Raw genomic sequence first — 10,002 nt, 5'->3', positions numbered from 1 at the left:
AAGATACTGGAGTGGTACACCATTTCCTGCTCCAACTCATATTCCTGATAAGGACACTGAAGCAAACAGGGTTAAGTGTCTTGCCCAGAGTCACATAGTTAGTAAGTGTCTGAGGCAAGATTTGAACTCAGGAAGATGACTCTTCCTGACTCCAGGCCTGGCACTCTATTCACTGTGCCACCTAGCTGCCCAAATTTTTAAGTATCTCTTACTTGAAATGGGGATAAAATCTTATTTTTCAGGCTTTGAAATAGCCTGGAGTATCCAGTTTGTTTCCAAATGCATTTCCTCAATGAAAGAGGGATAAGAAAGGTCCTTTTTGAGCCCAGTGGGGGAAAAAAAGATCATAGTTGAGTTCAAGAGCTAAATTATCACTTTTGCTACATTCAGAGAACCACAAGTATGAATTAGCTTAGAAAAACCTACACTCAGAGCCTTTCCACACTGACCAGACTGCCAAACATGCATCTAAGATAACTTGAAAAAACAGAGCAGGCTGAATCAGCTTTAGATATAGCTTACTCCAAAGAGATTATTTTATTTAAACCAATCATTATCTAGTTATCTTGCCAGACCATCCAATTCATGTTTAGAAAAGCCTCTAACATGATGATTTTTAAAACACCGAAAGCAAGCAAAATAAATCTTTCCATTTTGATAGAGTAGTTTAGTTTTAATTCAGGGGTGAAAAACAGAATCCAGTGTTTGCTCTTCATCTTGACCATGTCTCAACATTCCCGGGCATACTTTTATTCCCTTTCCTGGAAAGAATAATTGAAATGACCACTCAGGAGCTACATAGACAAAGAAATGTATCTGCTCATTTTATAACTTGCTTAATTTTCCTTATATTTTAAAATTATTGATATATTTTATTCTAACACTAACTACATTTCCCAGCTAGTAGGACCAGTACAACATACCCAACAAACTTTAATCCAGCAGCCAGACTTTGTTTGTAGACCTTGAGTGAAACAGAAACCATTCAGTCATCCTGTTGGGTAGCTTCAATCATCAGGAAGTTGTTTGTTTTCCTTTTTAATCTTTGACATGTAAAATCCCATTATGTCTTTCCTAGAAATACAAGAAAATGTAAATTAGGTCACTTTTCCCTCAAATGATAGAAATCATTTTTTGCAAGTGAATAGTACTCTATAATCATCAAATTACAGGATCTGAATTGGAAGGAACCTCTAGTCCAAACAACACCTGAAACAAGATGCCACCCTTAAAATATCCCTGAAAAATAGTTACCCAGCCTCCATTTGAATACCTCTAAGGATGTCTGCAGGCATCCGATTCTGCTTTTGGATAACTTTAATCATCATGAAGTTGCTCCTTATATCTAGTTGAAATCTGGTTCTACAGTTCCTACTCCATCCTAATTATGATCTCTGGAACTATGTTTCTCCTACTACCACCGTCACTAGTAATAAAAACGGGACTTGTCAGGCCCTGCACACTATCTATTGTGCTACCTAGCTTCTCCCCTCTTCCACATGACAACCTGCCAAAGAAGTACTGAAATTTCTTTACCCCTAATTCTCTCAACTGATCTTCACATATCCTGCCCTCTCACAAACCATCCATTCCTCTTTTGAGGCTCATTCTATCCATCTACATCACCCTATCCATATTTTATTATCACTCTCAGAATGCAAATCTTACTCCCTACTGCTTCAAGAACTTCAGTATCTGACTGTCTTCCCCTCCATGCTAACCCCTGCTTTAATGGTGAACTCAGCATTGACATTCATCCATTTCATCAACTCCTATTTCCTCTTTACCACACTTACTCCTGGGGTGGTTACAGCTTAGACCACACTGTCAATCCAAACTTTTCTATCTTTGTAATCAGGACCTCTGAACCTTCCTTTCTCAACAAAATCTACCATTCTTCCATTGCTCTTCTTCTCAAAATTAGTTTTTATCATCATTGATGTCTAGTCCTTTAATAATTATATGACGTGTTTGATTTTTCTCATATCTATTTTTAAATTATTGATATATTTTATTTTAATACTGCCTACATTTACCAGCTAGTCCAACCAGTACAACATATCCAACAAACTTTAAACCAGCAACCAGGCTTTGTTTGTAAACCTTTAGTGAAACAATTATTTCTTTGCCAGTTTAACAATTCTACTCTGGCCTCACATTCCTTACTTCACATTCTCAAACATATAGTTGTTCAATTTAATTATATACTGTCTCTGTCCTTGTATCTTCTCAACCTACCACCTTGCCAACCATCAAACCTGGGACACCACTAACACAAAACTCGTTTAATCCTGCCTATGCCTTCAAATTATAGTCTGACATATCTTCCCTTTTCCCTTCCAGAAAAAATAGTATGCTGTGCATTCACTGTCTCCATTTTCTTATCCTCTGTTTATTTCTCGGTCCTTTGCAACTTGCATTACAACTTTACTACTTAACTAGATTTGTTCTTTCAAGGCTAACTTTAAGAAGAAAGTCATATGTTTATTGACTTCATTCATCAACCAAACCCAGCAACTCTTTAAATGTGTCCAGTAACATGTACGATATTCTAAACCCCTGATCCTCCAGTTCTGCAAGAAGGAAAGAATGGTGCATTTTATCAACTCATCACCACAGACAAGCTTCTTGGTTATAATTACATAGTGTTCATTTTCATTTTTTTCTTGTAGTAATTGTGTATATTGTCTTGCTAGTTCTGCTAACTTCATTCTTCTTCGGTTTCCCGTATATCTCAGAACTTATCCTATCCATCTCTTGGAGCTATGAAAAAGTTGATATGAATAATAGTAGTAGTGCATATAGAAAATTGCTCAAAACTTACTTTTAACTGATAATTTCTATGGCTTTTTTTATCATCCTCATTTTCATTTTCTTAGCTTTTAATAGCATTGACCATCCTCTTGGATAATCAATCACTTCTCCCTCAATTTCTGTGGCATTACTCTATCCTATCTATTGCCTCTTCCTAATGACTCTTTTTTCAGTCTACTTTTCTAACTCATAATCCATTTCCTGTCTGTTAAGCATGGGTGTCCCTTGAGGTTCTGTCTTGCAGAGATTTTTTTTTCTTTCTCTATTTTCATTCTCTATCTCTCTGTCTTTCTCAGTCTCTGTCTCTATCCATCTCTCTATTTCTGTCACTATCTCTGTCTCTCTTTGTATGTCTCTATGTGTCTGTCTCTCTTTATCATCTCACCCACTCTCATGAATTCAAATATCATCTGTATTGAAGATGACTTCCGAATCTATAATCTAGACCTAATTTTTCTTATGGTCTAGTTCTGTGTCTCTATTTGTCAGCTAGAAATAGCTGCATATTAACATTTAGAATTTAAGTCATCCAAACCATAACTAATCATCTTCCTTCCTATGCCTGATCCTCATCCAAACATCTTTATTTTTATTTAGAACCACCATCTTCAGATGCAACTTTGATTTTTTCCTCTCTTTCACAACTCCTATCCAATTAGCTGCCTGTTGATCCTTTCAAAATATTTATAGCATCTATTTCTTTCTCTTTTGTCACAAGGTTGGCTGCCCTAGTTCATTCCCTCATCACCTTTCACCTTGAACTATTTTAAAAGCCTTCTATTTGGTGTCCCTGGGGCAGCTAGGTGATTCAGTCAATAGAGTTCCAGGTCTGGAGTCAGGAAAACTCATCTTTATGAGTTCAAATCTAGCCTCAGAAACTTACTAGCTGAGTGACCCTTGACAAGTCACTTAACCCAATTCACCTCAGTTTCCTCATCTATAAAATGAGCTGGAGAAGGAAATGGCAAACCACTCCAGGATCTTTGCCAAGAAAACTCCAAATGGGGTCACAAAGAGTTGGACATGACAAGACAACTCAGCAACAACAGTTGGCATCCCTGACTCTATTTACTCCCTTATCCAATTCATCTTTCACACAGATGCCAAAATAATCTTCCTATGACACATCTCATGAAATCAAAACCTACAGTGGCTGCTCAGAAACGTATTATGGCTGCCCAATGCCTCAACAACAAAAGGTAAAATCCTTAACATGGCATTCTAGATTTTTTTTTACAGTCTGATTCTGACCTACCTTTCCAGCCTTGTTTCACAATATTCTCTTTCATAAATATACTCTGCATTCCTGCCAAACTGGATTTCTATTTATTCTCCAAATTCAACATACTGTTTTCTGTTCTTTCTTTTTGCCCGATATTTCTCCCATGCCTGAAATACACTCCACTTTTCCTTAAAGGCTGAGCATAGACATCACCTCCAAATAGCTTTCCTTGATTGTACCCCTCCAAGATTGTGAGTACTCTCTTTCTTCTCAAATTACAATTGAATACTAATCTATCCACATTTTCACTCCCCAGAGAAAAAAAGAGCAAATCTAAATTCTATGAGGATTGGACTATTATTTTTCTTTTTCATGTCACAGCCCCTCTTAGAAGCTCATCATAATGATGCCCTTCTAAGCATGAACACTTGATTGACTCAGTCAGATTACAGTCCAAAACTTCATAACTCCTGAGCTCAAGAAATGGACCAGCCTCAGCCTCCCCGAGAAAATGCAGTCACAATTATTGCCTCTTCATTGTGACAATAGTCTCTTTATTATATCACCATGCAAATAACTCTTTAACTATATTGCCAGCCAGGCTTCATGCATTCCATCTGGTTCTCCACCACTTGACCAAATAGTCTTTCCCAACCCCTTTTAATTCAATATCTTCCCTTCATTAATTATTTTTCCTATTTATCTTGTATTTAGTATATGTTAATTTGCATATTGTCTCCCCCATGAGATTGTGAGTTCCTTGAGGGCGGGAATATCTTTTGCCTCTTTTTGTATCACCAAGTGCTTAGTACAGTGCCTGGCGGTAGTACATACTTAGTAAATATTGATTTGTTAGATTTATTGTACCCTGGTCTCCATAACCAATTACCAACAACCTCATAGGATCATAGATTTTCTTCCGTAAGGGTCTTCATTGTTCATCTAGTGTGACCCTGTCATTTTACAGTCTTTTTCCATAATGCCAAGCTATAAAACAGTTTCTATTATATATCTTGTCATTATGGGGAAAAAGCTGGGCCTCGAAGCAAGAAACTGTGCTTCAAATCCCACCTGAGACACTTAACAATAAGCAAGTTACTTGATGTCATGGAACCTGTTTCCCAACTGCGAAAAAGCAATAAATAATACTGATACTCTCAATCATACCAGGTAACCATCAAAAGTACCTGGTAAGTCTTAAACCAGAAAGCCTGGAATTTAAGAATACCACAAAGTACCAAACAAAATTTTGTGTCGGTTGATGTACCTAGTGCAGCTAGTATAAGACATTATAAAAATGTGAATTATTCCTGTCTTCTCACTCTCCCAAGCAGGCTGCTTTGTTAGCTTGTCTCCAGTTTCCCTCATCCTTATTCCTATATACTTGGATATCCTTAACTAGAATAAGAGTTTATTTAGAGATGTTCCCAGCTCCTTAGCCCACATTTAGAGACAAACCGCCCCTCTAACTACATTTATCAGCAGGAATTCAGAGCTTGCTGCCAGGGGCATGCCCACTGGGTTGAGCTGCACCTGCATTGACATGGATTCAAAAATGGCACAGCAGTTGGTCACATCTTCGAATAGGAAGTACAATTACTAATCTCTTATCTCTTTGAAGTATATAGATAGTGTTGCCCACTCACCCAAAACGAGTGTCATCAGTTTTCTCCTCCTTCCACCCATCCTCAGCCCCCACACAGCTGCAGAAATTCTTAGAAGGGGAAAGCACAGCTGGTGGAGAGTAACTCCTCATTTAGGGTCTCTACTGGAGCCTTCTTCTCCTCCCTTCTATCTTAGAGAGGCATGGCTGTGGATAGTAGAGGCTGTCAGTAAGTGGGTTTGCCTTTGTATTTACATCAACCATGTAAATAAACACCAGCACACACAGCCACTTAAATAGCACCACTGCTTAAAAACAAAACTCTTATTCTGGAGAACCATTATGAATTAAGACCTCTCATGACAAGACAACTTCATAAAGCTAATTAAAAACAACAGCTAGAAATAAAACAAGGCATCATCTCACACATTAAGTAGATGAGGCTTTGCTTGTTTTTTGTGCATATAAAAAAACTGTTTCACCCAGAGGGCCATAGAAACTAAGCAATTGCCTTGGACAGGGAAAGTGAATTAGTGTTCTGAAATTAGAACACTCTGAAGGAAATTTCAGGTCTTTGATATAACTGCTTAAGCTAAAGCAGAACCAGTCTTAAAAATGTTCTCAGCCTTAAGGAATTCAAGATGTTTTCATAAATCTTTTTCATCTCATCCTTGTACTTAATTGTTCATAAAAATGGATGATGAGCGATCTACTGTCAGTCACTAAGCAATTACTTTCAAACTCATCTCTCAGTTGGTATATGCTTTCCCTATTTGTGAGGAAAAATCTCTCTCCTAGGATCTGTATTTTCTGTACTCAACCCAGAAGAGATTACATCAGACTTCATAACTATCATTCTTTAAGGGCGAAAAAATTCCACCTTTTTATCATTAGTACTTTCCAAAAAGAAATACTCACCTAACATAGAATTAGATTTTCCTTGTAATTTCAAGTACTTTCAAAAACTCTTTCCTACTCCTGTTGTGTTTTATTTTACTGCCCTTGACCAAAAAGAGTATGAATTTAAAACACTTGTAGAAATATTCTATGAACAATGAACATTTTTTAACTGACATGACATCAAGACAAGTGTAAACTCCTTAAGAAAAGACCCTAGTGTTCCTCAACCAGATAAACAAGGCAGTGAACTTTGCCCAAGTATTCAGTACATTTATTAAGTATTTATTAAATGCTTACTGTGAACAACACACTGTGCTAGCTGAAGGGTATACAAAGATAGAAATGAAGCAGTTCTTACTATCAAGTAGCTTTTACTTTATCAGTAGAGACAATAACTGCATAAATGATTTGTTCTTTGAGAGCAGAGACTGTCATTTGCTTTTTCTTATACTTAGCACTTATCATAGTACTTAACACGTAATGGTTGTTAATAAATACTTACTGACTCACTTGAGTCCCTCCTCAACTGTAATACTCCCTTGAATATTGCAAGGCATAGTGATAGGGGATATGGACTTGATCTGTGATTTTGATGACATAAAAAATTCCTAGTTGAAGAATTCTCTGTGTTGCAAGTTGATACTTTCACTGTAGATTATGGCCTTTGAGTTTTCCAGAGCACTGAGAGGTTAAGTCATTTGCCCAACATGACATAGCCAGTGTCAAAGGTAGTAGTGCCTGAACCCAGGTCTTTCTGGTTTCAAGACTAACTTTCTGTCTATTATGCCACTGTCTCTAATACACATACAAAATAAATACAAGGTAATATGGAAGGAAAGTACTAGCATCTAGGGAGATGGGGGTAGGGGAGAAGCCATGTAGAAAATGACACGTGAGATTAGCTTTAAAAGAAATTAGGGATTTCAATAGCTGGAGATAAAAATGGAATTCATTCCAGGTCTTTGCAAAGACCCAGAGATAGGACTTTGAGCGGCATGTGTGATAATTCTGATTCCATAAAGACAGTGCTAAGAGACCATAAATTCCAGCAAGTTAGAACAGGCTAGAAAGACTTTGAATATGAGCTTGACATCAGATTGCACATCTGTAATCCAAAGACCAGACTAACTAAATTCAGAGGGGTTGATTATCAGAGAGTTGCCTCCCAGTGATGAATTCGTTTGGCTACAATGATGATAATAACTCAGATTTATCTAGCACCTCAAGGATTATGAAAGAAGCACTTTCCCAACAAGAACTCTATGAGGGAATCAGTGCACATATCATCATTCTCATTTTATAGCTAAGAAATCTAAGGTTCAGACTGAAATGTCACACAGCTAATGTCAGTAGATTCAAAGCCAGATCTCATTATTCCACATCCAGTACTCTTTCCACTGTACTATACCATGTCTACTAAGGTAGAGAGGGGTTGTAATGTGTATCAGTAATGGAATCACCCAACCAGTGAAATTAAAAATTTCAAAAATTTCGTTACAGGGGACAGTCAAGATGGTGGAGCAAAAGCAGGGATTTGCTAGAGCTCACCCCCTAAACCCAGCCAAATAACCCATAAAAAAATGACTCTAAACAAATTCTGGAGCTACAGAACCCACAGAACAATGGAGTGAAGCAAATATCCAACCCAAGACAGCCTAGAAGGTCGACAGGAAGCAATTATTGCACTAAGTCGGTAGAGGGTAGTCCAGGGTGGGTCACACTGGCATAGACAGGACCTAAGCAGGCCTAGGTAAAGGGGGGAACTGAATGACTGGCACCTGTGGCAGTTTTCAGATTTCAGAATCCCAAAACACTAAGGACAAATTGGAAGGTGAGGGAAAAAAACCTGTCGGACCTGTGTGACAGAGTAGAGTTGTCCAGTTCCAGCCCTGGGGTGGCAGAGGGGGCAGAGGAGCCCACAGAAGCTGTAGTAGCAGGAGGAGCAGTGGCAGCAGCTGTTTCTGGAACTCTAAGCCCACAGATTGTGGGGGGATCAAGCATGTCACACTACACCCCCACCCAATGGAAACAGAGAACTATCTTGACAAGGACCTCAAAAGTCAAGTAATTGACTCAAAAATGAGTAAAAACAGGAAAAAGAATCAGACCATAAAATCTAATCCTGGTAACAAAAAAGACTAAAACATGCAGATAGAAAACAACAAAGTCAAAGCTCCTCCATTCAAAGCTTCTGAGAAAAATATGAATTGGTCTCAAGCCATGGAAGAGCTCAAAAAGGATTTTGAAAATCAAGTGAGAGAAGCAGAACAAAAATTGGGAAGAGAAATGAGATTGGAGCAAGAAAATAATGAAAAACCAGTCAACTGCTTGCTAAAGGGGAAAAATTGTTGAAGAAAATAACACCTTAAAAATAGACTAACCCAAATGACAAAAGACATCCAAAAAGTCAATGAGGAAAAGAATGAGTTAAAAAGCAGAATTGGCCAGATGGAAAAGGAGGTCCCAAAGCTTACTGAAGAAAATAATTCCTTAAATTTAGAATGGAGAAGATGGAAGCTAATGACTTTATGAAAAGTCAAGAAATTATAAAACAAAGCCAAAAGAATGAAAAAGAAGCATAAAATGTAAAATATCTCATTGGAAAAACAACTGACCTGGAAAATAAATCCAAGAGAGGCAATTTAAAAATTTTTGGACTACCTGAAAGCCATGATCAAAAAAAGAGCCCAGACATCATCTTTCAAGAAATTATCGAGGAAAACTGCCCTGATATTCTAGAACCAGAGGGTAAAATAGGTATTGAAAGAATCCACCAATCACCTCCCAAAAGAGATGCCAAAAGGAAAGCTACTAGGAACATTGTAGTTTAATTCCAGAGCTCCCAGGTCAACAAGAGAATATTACCAGCAGCCAGAAAGAAACAATTTGAGTATTGTGGAAACACAATCAGGATAGCACAAGATTTAGCAGCTTCTACATTAAGAGATCAGAGGGCTTGGAATATGATATTCCAGAGGTCAAAGAAGCTAGAATTAAAACCAAGAATCACCTACTCAACAAAACTGTGTGTAATCCTTCAGGGGAAAAAATTGTCATTCAATGAAATAGAGGACTTTTAAGAATTCTTGATGAAAAGAACAGAGCTGAATAGAAAATTTGATTTTCAAATACCAGAATCAAGAGAAACATGAAAAGGTAAACAGGAAAGAGAAATCATAAGGAACTTATTAAAGTTGGACTGTACACATTCCTACATGGAAAGATAATGTTTGTAACTCTTGAGACTTTTCTCAGTGTGAGAATAGTTGGAGAGATTTTATACATATAGACAGAGGGCACAGGGTGAGCTGAATAGGAAGGGATGATATCTAAAAAAAATCAAGGGAAATATATTGGGAGAAGGAGAAAGGGAGAAATAGAATGTGGTAAATTATTTCTCATATAAAAGAGGCAAGAAAAAACCTTTTTCAATGGAGGGGAAAGAAGGGAGAGGGGGAAGGAG

At 37.5% G+C, this 10,002-nt stretch overlaps 1 long non-coding RNA gene across 2 annotated transcripts in view; it reads right to left on the bottom strand.

Annotated features, from left to right (window-relative positions):
* Nucleotides 1–506: 506 nt before the first annotated feature.
* The window catches only part of LOC140523789 (uncharacterized), a 48,285-nt gene continuing 38,789 nt past the window's right edge, over nt 507–10,002 (bottom strand). For both annotated transcript variants that reach the window (XR_011973472.1, XR_011973473.1), the window contains exons 2-3: nt 924–1,074; nt 507–761 (exon numbers count right to left, since the gene is read on the bottom strand). This is a non-coding gene — a long non-coding RNA (uncharacterized lncRNA). The remainder of the gene's footprint in view (nt 762–923; nt 1,075–10,002) is intronic.

The sequence above is a fragment of the Notamacropus eugenii genome, chromosome 2 (genome assembly GCF_028372415.1).
Source record: "Notamacropus eugenii isolate mMacEug1 chromosome 2, mMacEug1.pri_v2, whole genome shotgun sequence".
Lineage (NCBI taxonomy): Eukaryota > Metazoa > Chordata > Mammalia > Diprotodontia > Macropodidae > Notamacropus > Notamacropus eugenii.
The sequence above is the reverse complement of the archived record's forward strand: the minus strand, read 5'-3'. Positions and strand labels throughout refer to the sequence as shown.